This window comes from Capra hircus, chromosome 15 (assembly GCF_001704415.2).
Source record: "Capra hircus breed San Clemente chromosome 15, ASM170441v1, whole genome shotgun sequence".
In the NCBI taxonomy this organism is placed as follows: domain Eukaryota; kingdom Metazoa; phylum Chordata; class Mammalia; order Artiodactyla; family Bovidae; genus Capra; species Capra hircus.
The window spans coordinates 62,231,427-62,245,076 of NC_030822.1; positions in this window are offsets into that span (position 1 = coordinate 62,231,427).

Below are 13,650 nucleotides of genomic sequence, written 5' to 3' on the forward strand. Positions count from 1 at the left end.
AATTTCTCTTTCTGTTCTTTCACTGTTAGTGTATAGGAATGCAAGAGATTTCTGTGTATTAATTTTGTACCCTGCAACTTAAAATCATTATGAGCTTTAGTAGTTTTTCTGTTGGCATCTTTAGTGTTGTCTATGTACACTCCAGTATTCTTGCCTGGAGAATCCCATAGATGGAGAAGCCTAGTAGGTTACAGTCCACGGGGTCGCAAAGAGTCGGACACAACTGAGCGACTTCACCTACACCTATGTACAATGTTATGTTGTCTGCAAACAGTGACAATTTTACTTCTTTTCCACTTTGGATTCCTTTTATTTCTTTTTCTTCTCTACTATGGTTAGGACTTCTGTGACTATGTTGAATAATAGTGGCTAAAATGGACATCCTTGTGTTCTTTCTGATCTTAGAGCAGATGCTTTCAGCTTTTAAGTCTTGAGTATAATGTTAGCTGTATGTTTGTCATATATGGCCTTTATTATGTTGAGATAGAGGCCTTCTATACTCACCTTCTGGGGAGGTTTTATTTTTTTATCATAAATGGGTGTTGAATTTTTTCAAAAGCTTTTCCTGCAAATATTGAGATGATCATATGGTTTTTATTCTTCAATTTGTTGATGTGGTGTATCACATTGATTGATCTGTGTATACTGAAAAATCCTTCCATCTGGGGGTTAATCCCACTGGATCATGTTGGATGATCCTTTTAATGTATTATTGGATTTGCTTTGCTAATATTTATTGAGAGTTTTTGTACCTATGTTCAAAATATTTGTACCTGTGTCCCTTGGACAGCAAAGAGATCAAACCAGTAAATCCTAAAGGAAATCAATCTTGAATATCCATTGGAAGGACTGATGCTGAAGCTGAAGCTCCAATACTTTGGCCACCTGATTTCAAAGAACTGACTCATTGCAAAAAACCTTGATGCTGGAAAAGATAGATGGCAGGAGAAGGGGAAGACAGAGAATGGAATGGTTGGATGACATCACTGACTCGATGGGCATGAGTTTGAGCAAAATATGGGAGTTGGTAATGTACAGGGAGGCCTGGAGTGCTGTGGTCCATGGGGTCACAAAAAGTTGGACATGACTGAGTGACTGAACTGATTTTCATCAGTGATATTAGCTTGTAATTTTTTTTGTGTGTGATATCTTTGTTTGGTTTTGATATCAGAGTGATAGTGGCTTCATAGATTGGGTTTAGGAGTGCTCCTTTCTCTGCAGTTTTTTTTTTTTAATAGTTTCAGAAGGATAGATGTTAACTCTTCTCTAAATGTTTGATAAATTCATCTACAAAGACAATGATCCTGGACTTTTGCTTGCTGGGGATTCTTAAAGCACAATTTCAACTTTAGTACTTGTGATTTGTCTGTTCATATTTTCTTTTCTTCCTGGTTCAGTCTTCAGAGATTTTTAAGAATCTAAGAATCTTTCTAAGAATTTGTCCATCTCTTCTAGGTTTCTATTTTAGCGGCGTGTAGTTGCTTGTAATAGTCTCTTATGACCTTTGTATTTTTATGGTGTCAGTTCTAACTTCTCCTTTTTTATTTTATTGATTTGAACTGTCTTCCTTTTTTTTTTGATGAGTTTGGCTAAAGGTTTACCACTTTTGTTTATCTTTACAAAGTACCAGCTTTTAGTTTCCTTAATATTTTCTATTGCTTTCTTCATTTCTATTTCTTTTATTTATTGCTTTATTCATTTCTATTTCTTTTATTTCTACTCCTTTATTATTTCTTTCCTTCTACTAACTTTGGGGTTTGTTTGTTTTTCTTTCTCTCGTTGCTGTAGGTGTAAGGTTAGATTATTAAGATTTTTCTTGTTTCTTGAGGTAAGATATTATTGCTATAAAATCCCCTCTTAGAACTTCTTTTAGTCTATTGTATCATTTAAGGTCTGTGTTTCTTTACTGATTTTCTGTCTGGATGATTTGTCCATGGGTGTAAGTGGGGTGTTAAAACACACTTCTTGTGTTACTGTTGATTTCTCTATTTATGGATGTTAGCATTTGAGATGCTCCTATATTGGGTGCGAATATATTCACAATTGTTATATCTTCTTCTTGGATTTAATCCTTGTTTTGTATACAGTCAGCCAGTCTATGTTTTTTTGGTTGGAGCATCCATGTTTAAGATAATTTTCCATATGTGTGTTCTTATTGCCATTTTAATTGTTGTGAATTGGCTTTTGTAGGTCTTTTTACTTCCATTCCTCTTTTGTTCTCTTGTGATTTGCTGATGAACTTACGTGTTGTGTTTAGATTCCCTTTTCTTGTTTATTGTGTATCTCTTGTAGATTTTCTGTTTGTGGTTACCAAGAGGTTTTTGACGTTGCTGTTCTTTTAACTTCAAATACATTTCCAATATCCTGCATGTGTACTTTCCTCTTCTTGGGATTGCTGGTTTTGATGGCATATTTTTGTGTGGGTGATTTCCTGCCTTTACTCTATGTTTGCTCTCACTGGTGAGCTTTCCCTTTCATAATTTTCTTGATTTTAGTTGTGGCCTTTTCTTTTCTGCCTCAAGAAATTCCTTTAGGATTTGTTGTAAAGCTGGTTCGGTGGTGCTGAATTCTCTTAGCTTTTGTCTGTCTGTAAAAGTTGGTTTCTCTGTCAGATCCGAATGAGAGCCTTACTGGACAGAGTTTTCTTGGTTGCAGGTTTCTTCTTTCTTTGGATGTAGGATATCTTTTTTGGCAGGTTCCATTATTCTTTTGTTGATGAATGCCCGGCAGTTAGCTATGATTTTGGTATTTTCATAAGAAGAGGTGAGTTCACAGCCTTCTACTCTACCATTTTGTCTCTGCCCTAAGATTTCTTTTCTTTAGCTTTTTCTTAAAAAAAATTTTTTTTTTAATTGAAGGATAATTGCTTAATAATGTTGTGTTAGTTTCTGCCATACATCAACATGAAAAGCCTTCTTCCTGAAAACAAGCATCCTTTCCCTCAAAGATTCTAGAATCCTACATTTTAACTAATGTCTTGGGACTCAATTAAATCACAGACTGAACTGCTTTGGGAACAAGGACTTTATTGGCTAAGGCCGTGACTTTGTCCTCCTTGGCTCAAGAGTCTCTGGAGTTCAAGTCAAAGTTAAACTCTTTGCTACACTGTCAGGGAATGTGAGGCTCTACACATACCATGACATATGAATGGAAGGATAACGTTCTTTACAATAATTGGGACATGGGAAAGATAGGTTTAAATGTTTAAGATATTTACATGTTGTATTAATATTGGAGGCAAAATGTCATCTTAGGCAGGAAATTAAATGAATCAAGAGGGGTATAACCTCTAAGACCAAAATCTAATAATAGAAGCACTGACTATAAGCTGAGCATCTCAATCTCTTTACAAATTAATACCCATTTGTTCTTTCGTTCTATGCTCTCCTAAGAAATACTGTTGACATGTTCACTATTCTCTATTATGCCTACTGTTGTCTACGCTGTGAAAAGCTATAAAAACATTCACTTCCTTTTCCTCTATTTTTGACTTCAGATTCCCAATCACAAGATTGACATTTATGTCCTAGAATTAGGTAGCTTTTGGCAGGGTCCATGAAACATGATCTGGGTTAGAATCCAAGACAGAGAGTCACCTGGGACAATAAGGTAAAATCCAGGAGAGTTTAGGTCAATGCAAGACACCGGTTATTAGGGACATTTTTAAAAGATGAGGCATTTAATTTTAAAGCAAATTTTGTATTCAGCACAACCAAACTCTTTTTCTCTGTATATCTTTAGGAGATAGATATTCTCTGCAGGATAATGTCCATTTTATCAGAACTAAAATTTTGATGTGGTAAATGAAAGAGACAGAATATTTCTCTTACATTAATAATAGTCAGTCTTTCTCTTTTTAAAAAGACCTTTTTTTAAGAACAGTTTCAGGTTCACAACAAAATTTAGCAGAAAGTGCAGAGAGTTCCCATTTACTCCCTCAACCCACACACTAACCGCCTTCCCCATTATCAACATCTCTCACTGGCATGGTACATTTGTTGCAATTGGTGAACCTACACTGACACAGCATAATCGCCCAATATCCATAGTTTATATTAGGGTTCACTCTTGGTGTTCTACATTCTGTAAATTCAAACAAGTAAATCATGATGCATCTACCAATCAAGTATCATACAGAGTCGTTTCACTACCATGAAAACTCTCTAAGCTCCACAAAATTACAGAAAAGTTGCAAATTCAGTACAAAGGACTTCTATTTCCTGAGCCATGTGAACATAATTGCTGACCTAATACATCACTCCCTTCCCCCTGAATACCTTAGCACGTATTACCTATAATGAGGACTTTGTTCCGTAGAACAACACAACCACTGAAAATCAGGAAATTAACAATGACACATTTTAATCTATTACTGAATCCTCAGACCACATTCAAGTTTCACCAATACGGTCCCAATTTATTTATTTTAATGGGAGGATAATTACAATATTGTGATGGTTTTTTTTTTTTTGCCATACGTCAGTACAAATTGGCCATAGGCATACATGCGTCCCCTCCATCCTGAAACCCCGCTCCCAACCTCCTTCCTTATTCCAACCCTCCAGGGTTTCACAGAGCATGGGCTTTGGGTGCCCTGCATCATATACCAAACTCCACTATCTATTTTACATATGATAGTGTATATATATATTTCAAAGCTATTCTCTCAAATCATCACACCCTCCCCATCTCTCACTAATTCCAGAAGGCTGTTCTTTACCTCTGTGTCTCCTTTGCTGCCCTGACTGTAGGATCGTTGGTGTATGGCCCCAAAGTTTAATAACTTATCTAATAAAGGGATCCGACTCTACTTGCCATGTTGTGCTTAGTTATGTCTCTTTAAATAACTTCAGTTTAAAACAGTTCCTCAGTGTTTCCCTGACTTTCAAGATGTTGATATTTTTGAAGATAACTGGCCAAGTTATTTTGTAATATGTTTTCCAATATGAGTTTGTTTCATGTTTCCTTATAAATAGATTTGAATTATGCTGCTCTGACAGGAACATGACAGCGAGTTGTATTTTTCTTGGGTAGCGTATCATGTAGTGGTGGTGCAGAGTTTTAGTTTTTCTATTACTGATGAGGTTTGATTTGCCCATTTAGTGTCTGCCAGTTTTCTCCACTTTCTTACATGTCTTCCTTTGTAAATGATAAGTTATTTGTAACAAATTACTTGTATATATCCCATGCCACATCAAACAATTTATCTATGAATTTTTTAATCTTTATAGACTCATAGTTTCCTATTTTAAAACATTTTTAACTTACTTTAATTTTGTATAATTTCAATCATTTTACTATTTTATTTTACATATGACTATCATTTTTTATTCTGATGCTCATATTGTCCTTAATTAGGTTAGTAGGAGCTCTTTCACACTGGCTTCTCTATCCTTTTGCCATGTTCCTATCATTCTGTGAACATTTTCTAATTTTTTTGGCATCAGACACTCCAGACTCATATCTTCCTTGCCTGAGCCTTGGAATCAGGCATTTTCCCAAGGAATGCTGGTTTTTTTGTGTGGAAACTCCTTACCCCTACAGTCTCCCCACTCTGATGCTGGTCCCCAGGCTGCACTGCCTAGAATTACTCTCCTTTCCTTGCTTGGGCTCTGCCATCCCTGTGCTTGGCTGCCCCTGCCACAGACACCTTAGTAGCCTGTTTGGACAGAGTCCTTTGAAAACCAGAGTCAGATCGTACCACTTTTTTGACTCAAAGCCCTAAAAGAACTCTAGTTCACTCAGAGTAAAGGTCAAAATTTGCCACAAGTTCTGAGCTGTGACAACAGCCAGGGAGGGGCCCCGGCCTCGCCCACCCCTCTCCTTCCGCTGTCTTCTTTCTCACCTGACTCTGTGCACACACCAGGCCCTCTCCTACTGGAGGGCTCCTGCGCTTCCTCCCAGCAATGCCCTTCCTCCACAGAATGTCTTGGCCAGCTGCCCCACACCCTTAGAGTCTCTGCTGAGATCTCGCATCTTTAGTGAGGCCCACTCTGATCTTTGCTGACGTTAACCATCTTTTTTTTTTTTCCTTTGGAAATGTGCATAAATGGACATTCAGTGATGCAAGCTGATCCCCATAGGACATGGGCCTGAGAGGAAGGGCAGAACCAAAAGAGATCTGAGTTGCTCTGCCTCTGAAGTTTGCGCAGGTGGCTCCCCAGCAGAGGGATGAGGGCTCTGGGAGCAAGGGTGAGCAGCAGAGATAAGATGTGAACAAGGTCCAGAGGTGATCCAGGACCATTTAAGAAGATGTTTCACACTCAGTTGGAAGTTGTGTTTTGCAACTTGCAGTGATGCAGCTATCCTGTTTGAGGGTGCAATTAGTGTTTGCCTCACTCAGGCAGTTAGAAAATGCAATGGAAACAACCCACTGAGGAGAAAGGTGTCATATGCAACCCCAGAAAATATGGCTGGGGTGAGGGTCACTGGCCTTTTTACAACGTATGGAATGACAGGCCATGCTGCTGAAACACACTGTTAAAGGGAAGGTTGATCCCAGAAGCTTCAGGGATTCCAAGGTGCAGGTGATACATACAAATGTAACTGTCCTCCCAAAGCCCCTTCCTCTGATCTGGTCCAAACAAATATCTTTTAAATGGTCAGAGGAAGGAGTTCACCATTCTGAAGAGTCCATCTGAGAATGCTGGATGTGCTCTGGGAATGAAGAAAATCCTGGACTAAGGTGAAGAGTTCTCAAATTGGGAGGACAAACTGTGTGAGCATACAAGTGCGGGAGCCAATTTGACACCCTTTCCTATATTGTCAATTTAAATATCACTGTGTGTTAAAACAGACACTATGAAATCAGCTGCAACGTTGGCCACAATTCTTAGGTCAGTCTAAAACAGAGAAGTTTTGCACTGAAGATTAGCTGCTTCAGGTTTGCCTTTGGACCCTGTGAGTTGTTTACTCCCCTCTGCCACGGGATTACTACATTCTAAGAGCACTGAAGGAAGGCAAGAACAGCCAAGTGCCCTTTCCTCTTCACTGTTAACTTTGGGCAAATTGCTAAACTCATTGGTTTTCCAGTTATAAATAAAGTAAGGAGATTGACTAGATGCTTTTGTTGGGTCGCTTTAGGCTTTAGAAATGCCCTCGGGGATCCTCTCTCTTTCCTCCTCTCTCAGTATCTCTTTTTCTGTAGATCTGTTCTATGCTCACCTCTCTACCATTAGCCTTCTTGTCCTCTAGTTTCTTTTTTTTAACTTTGACATTTACCTGGTCCGCTATGAAGATCCCACCTCTCCCTACTTTATGACAGTTTTTTTTTTTTAAACTTTTTATTTTGTATTGGAGTATAGCCAATTAACAATGTTGTGTTAGTTTCAGCCATACACATACATGTATCCATTACTCTATGACAGCTCTTAATTTTCAGTTTCTGCCTCCATTGTCTACTTTTCAGAGTGTCGGCTTCCGCTTGATTCCTTATATCTGAAAGGAATGTGACTGGCTCCACTCACGGTTCTGAAACAATTCACCCAGCTATAGATTTCGGCCAGCCCATAGACGAGGTACCCCAAGATGAACTCTCATCCTGATACAATCAGAGTCAGTGAGTGATAAGGTTCTGCATTAGAAAACATGGCTGCTGTCCCTTATCAGGACTGCAGGAACACAATTGGCAGGAGTTGTTTTCAGAAGCCAGATTTAGCCCCCAAACCTCTTTTGACTCATCAATTTTATAAGATACCTCATCTCACACCCAGGTTTACTTTGATATTCTTGACTTTATTTATAGATATAAATGTGATTTATAATATTCATCTAATGTAAAGTTCCAGAAAATGAATACAACATTATTAATAATTTTAAGGTTGTTGAATACCTCAGATTCAGGAAAGATATGAATTAATTACCTATCCGTTTCCTTTTACTCAATTCAACAGATATTTGTTGAATGCCAACTCTAGACCAGACACTGTCCTAAGTATTAGAGATATAGCATAGAGCAAGGTGAACAAAATCCCTTCCCATATGGAGATAACATTCTACAGAAATCTATATAAGTTTTTGTTTGCTTGTTTCTTCTTTTAAAAATCTTTAAGCATAAAGAATTATTAACAAAACTCATATATTCCCTACTGTTAGTCAGATCTGAACAGTTTGCCACACTTGTTTAGCTTTTCTCTTTTTTTAAGGAAAAATATTGCATACTAGTTAAAATTCTCCATGTAGCCTCTCCTTCCCAGAGTGCTATGGACTGAATTGTGTCCCCTCAAAATTCATATACTGAAGCCCTAACTCCCAATGTGATTGTGTTTGGAGAAGGAACCTATAAGGTCAAAGTCATAAGGGTGGGGTCCTGATATATTAGGTGCCTTAAGTAAAGAGAAAGAAGCACAGAGCTCTCTCTGTCTCTACAGTATAAAGACACAGAGAGGAGATGACTGTCTAAAAACCAGGAACAGGGTCTTCACCAACCAGAACTTTGATCTTGGACTTCCCAGCACCCAGAACTATGAGAAGAGAAATTTGTTATTTAAGCTGCCTAGTGGAGAAGGTAATGGCAACCCACTCCAGTACTCTTGCCTGGAAAATCCCATGGACGGAGGAGCCTGACAGGCTGCAGTCCATGGGCTCTCGAAGAGTTGGACACGAATGAGCGACTTCACTTTCACTTTTCACTTTCATGCATTGGAGAAGGAAATGGCAACCCACTCCAGTGTTCTTGCCTGGAGAATCCCAGGGATGGGGGAGCCTGGTGGGCTGCTGTCTATGGGGTCGCACAGAGTCGATCACGACTGAAGTGACTTAGCAGCAGCAGCAGCAAGCTGCCTAGTTTATGGCATTTTGTTATAGCAGCTAAGCAAAATAACACAGAGGCTAAACACTGTTCTGAAGTTGGTGTTTAGCAATTCCAAGCAGGATTTATACTTTTACTACAGTTATGTGAACAATAACTACATATTTTTTTTATTAGTTTAAAAAATTTTGTGTAGATAGCATCATGCTCCACATACAATGCACATTCTAAAGACTGGTCTATTTTCATCACTTTATTTTCAGCTGCTTTGAAAATGTAATGAAAGTGATGGCCAATTTTATGACAGGAAAATTGTGCAATATTTTGTATTTAATTTCTGATAGCTCATAAACTGTGATGCTCAGTTATGAAACCCAGATTAAGAACCTTTGCTAATAGTTACAACTACTCTTCAGAATATTTACCCCACAATATTGTAAGGTCCTTAGTCATATAGAAATAAAGTCATATAGAAATAAAGACCACTGTTCCATGCTTATTGAGACTGCCAAGCAGACTCATATTTCCAAAAGAACTTTAATAATAAATTTAGAAATAAAAATTATTTTCTTTTGCTGGACTAAGAAATTGAATTATCTACCTATTCTATTTTTCAAGTTTATAAATAATTTAGGTCTACAGCAGAGAATCACACAGGACTGATATTGGCTTGATAAGGAGTTAATTAAAAATAAGGGTTTACTTGACATGACATGGAGGATTTCAGTTAATATAAATGAATAGAACTAAAAAAAAAAGTTTCTTTAATTTAGTGCCTTGATTGTTACAGTTAATATCAAGTTCCATCTTGTTCCCCTGTAAAATGTGAGGATACTCAGCTACTTCTCTGGGAAATTGGAAAGCAAAGGATTTTTTAAAAACACCTGGTGTGAAATTTCTTGGAAAGGATGCCTAGAATAAGGATGTAATTGTTTTCTGGCTTGCTGGTAGGTGTCTCTCTACTGTACTCTATTCCTTTGATCATAGCAAGAATACTGTGAAAGACGTTCAAGGCCAAATGAACATTTACAGATGAATTACCACCTGCCATGAACACAGAAAGAAATATTGCTGTTAAATAGAGTCATTTGAGATCTCAAGTAGAAGAAAAGACAGTGGAACCCATTGCGATCTGATGAACCCTGCAAGTTTCAGAAAGGCAAGGTTAAACTGTCCTGCAAAAAGCCAGCACAGGTCTAGAATGAAATGGGATCTTTTCTGGGAATCACATTCTTGTTTCTGTTGAAGTCTAGTATTGCCTGTCTTTATTAAGGAGGGCTGTCAGCTATGAAGAAGACACAGTCTGAGATTTACTTCAGAGCAAATATTTCCCAGGTAGAAAAGAAAAGGAAAAGGCTTAAGTATAATAAAGTTGAAGCATGCTGCTGCTGCTGCTAAGTCGCTTCAGTCGTGTCCGACTCTATGCGACCCCATAGAAAGCAGCCCACCAGGCTCCCCTGTCCCTGGGATTCTCCAGGCAAGAACACTGGAGTGGGTTGCCATTTCCTTCTCCAATGCATGAAAGTGAAAAGCGAAAGTGAAGTCACTGAGTTGTGTCCAACTCTCAGCGACCCCATGGACTGCAGCCCACCAGGCTCCTCCGTCCATGAGATTTTCCAGGCAAGAGTACTGGAGTGGGGTGCCATTGCCTTCTCCGATAGCATATGTATAGTCAAAGAGAGAGGTCTGTGGACAGGAAGAATCAGTGGGAACAAAGATCCTTTTTAGGTGTTTTGGGGCACAAAGAGAAACAAAGTGGCTGAGAAGTAGAAGGAAAAAGACTGAGTTGCTAATATCTGTAGGGAGATGGGCATTCTGAACATTGTTTTATAGGTGACTCCTGGATGGACAGAGCAGAACTAGGGACCAGCATGCACCTTTGAGTCTGTATGTAGAGAGAAAGAGAGAGAGACTCATTTCCAGTTGGATATAGAAGAAGAGGGAATGTTCATAAGATTTAGGAAGAGAGAGGAAAAGAATGAACAATGGGATAACCACACTTTGACTGACTCCCCAAAGGGCTATCTTCTCTTGAGGCTCTGGCAGGTTGAAAAACAGCCCATCAAAAGATGTCCATCTCCTAATTCTGGAAACTAGGCCACATTTTGAGGTCACTTTGTTTGTGGAGTGTGTTTTTCTCTAAATAAATCCATTTCTTACCTGCCACTTTGTCTCTCACTGAATTCTTTCTGCACCAAGACACAAAAAACCTGACCCTCAGTAAGTCCAGACACCAGGTGAGTGATAATAATTAAAAGATGATGAGTTCGAGTCCCAGTCAGGGTTTTGGCTGGGTTCGAGTCCCAGCTGTGTGGGTTCAACTCCCTATCTGAGTTACATGGTTTCAGCAAGGAGATGGATTTTATTCTATTGAAATGGAAAGTCGTTTGAAGACTTTCCACCAGAGAATGCCTGTCCCGATTATTACCTTAGGAGAGGTGATGTCGTTTTTTACTAGGGTTCCACAACAAAGATAGTGGGGACTGGAAGGACAGGTGATAGGCTTTATAGATGAATATCAGAACTTACTAACTGGATATGAGTGCAAGCGAAGGAGAAAAATTAAGAGTGACCCAGATTCTTGGCTTAAACAACTGGTGACTGGTGGTGCCATGTAATTAGATAGGAAAGACAGGGGGAGAGTGGATTTTGGAAAAGAAAAAAAAAAAAATTTCTGCTGTGGTCATGTTAAATTGGAAATGCTTATTAGAGAACCGATTGGAAATAGCAAATAAATAACAGAAATACAAGTCTGGGACAGGAAGAGCTCAGTCATAAATGAGTCATTAGATGGTAATTAAAGCCAGGGTAAAGAATGCAGATGAAGGAGAAAAAAAGTCCAAGGACAGATATTTCAACATGTAGTGGGATAAGGTCCACAACTGTGGCCTAGAATTCTCCTGACGCTATCTAATGCTACCCTCTTCTTAGTCCAGCTCAAAGCCAGACGCTCTGTTTTTCCCAGTCAACCCTGGCTTGGTTTTATCTCAACCCCAGCTGCTCTTACAGCATGGCCTTGCTTGGTTACTTTATTTTTTTAGTTTGCTTTAGTCTTGTTGCCACACCTACACTGTTGCCTCCTGGAGGGCAGTAAACATGTCTAGTGAATCCCTGTACCATCCTCAAAATCCAGCAGAGAACTCTTCATTGCTCAGAAGCCTATGCTGAGAGGAGGTTGTGGAGAAAGGCCCCATCAGGCCTGTTTGCACTGCTTTGTTTGTGAGCCCCACGTCTCCTGGCATCTTCCTTTCAGAATGATGCCCCCGGCAGGGATAAACCATTGCCTCCACTATGACAAGTTAAATAAGCATCAGAAAATATCCCAGCAAGGCAGGTGGGCAGAACAAAGCACAAAGAAGTAAAATTGCTTTCTTGGAAAACAGACAGAAACAAAACACCACAGTATAAATAAATCCCAAACCAAACTCCATTAGAAGGGAAAAGGGCTGTGGCATCCTCTCTGGCAGCCTGACCACAAGAGCTATGTGTTGATGAATCAAGCCAATTTGAACACTAAGGCTTGTATGTTTCTAGGACACTGACATTACTCAAAAGCTTGTGGCAGGATATTTTCTCTGTGCTTCTCTTTCTTGCTTGAATGTCGCAAGCTGCCTGCAGCTTAAAGAGCTATTAGTTCATTTGCAGTGGCCCTGAATGCCAGCTCCTCACAGCCCATGCAGCTCTGATCAACAGTAGAAAAGACAAAGAAACTCAAGAAGCTTGCAGGAAGAGGGGACAGTGAGGGAGGGAGGAAAATGGAGAGAAAGTGGTGCACTGAAGTCAGAGAACACAAAGGAAACCATGGTGGCAGAAGCAAGGAAGAATAAGAAAATATTGATGAATGGATTGGAGTTGGTGAACGGAGGGGAGTTGAAACCATCAGAAACAAAGAAAAGATTGTTGGAAAGGGGCAGAAAACACAGTACCGAACATCTACCAGAGAAGAGAGAATGAGTGTAAACGTAGCTAGAAAAAAGTAGGTGAAGTGTAGATAAGTGGAAAAATTAAATGCTAGACTGGAAAAAGTAATATCTCTTTTTTGGGTATACCTTGAAATAATTTACGGCCTTTGCAATACTTGGTTGGGAATGATGAATAGCAATGCCTTTGATGGAATTAACAATATATTACTAATTAACTTTGGTGGTATAGCACATGGTTGAATTTATTTGGAAAATCAGAAAAATTATATAATACATAATTTGGTTTATTCTTGAAAGTCACAAGGAAGACTTTTTTCTTCACTTAATAGCTTACTAACATGTGTGCACTCAGGGTAATCAGTGAGTTTTCATGTTTATACTAATAATGAAATAATATACAATAATATATTGTATATAAACTATAATATACAAACTATGGACCATGTAGTATTACAAAGCTAAATGCAGATAACAAAATGCAGAAAGCAAAGGAGTTGTTTTTTTTCCCCCCCCCTAGGTTATCGCATTGCAGGGAGACTATTATTTTCACTTACTATAGTCACAGTCACAAAATTATAGAATAAAAAGTTGGAAATTATCTTATGAGTACAATTTGTCCACTTCCTCTGATTCTAAATGCAAATCGTAAGAACTAAAATAGTTGGTAAGATTTGATGATGCTCAAAATGGGTCGATAAAAGCTAAAATCTTTACTTAAGAACTCAGTCAGTTTTTAGTGGCAGAGGAACACCCATGTATGCATTCTGTATGCAATCCCACACCTAGATATTTATGCAAACAAAACAAAACAAAAAAACCAAAACATTGAAGTCAGGATCTTCAGGAAATACTAGCACTCCCTTGTTCATTGCAGCACTGTTCACAATAGCCAAGATGTGAAAACAACCTAAATGTCCATTGACAGATTAACGGATAAAGAAAATGTGGCACGTGCAAGCGATGGAATACTATTCAGGC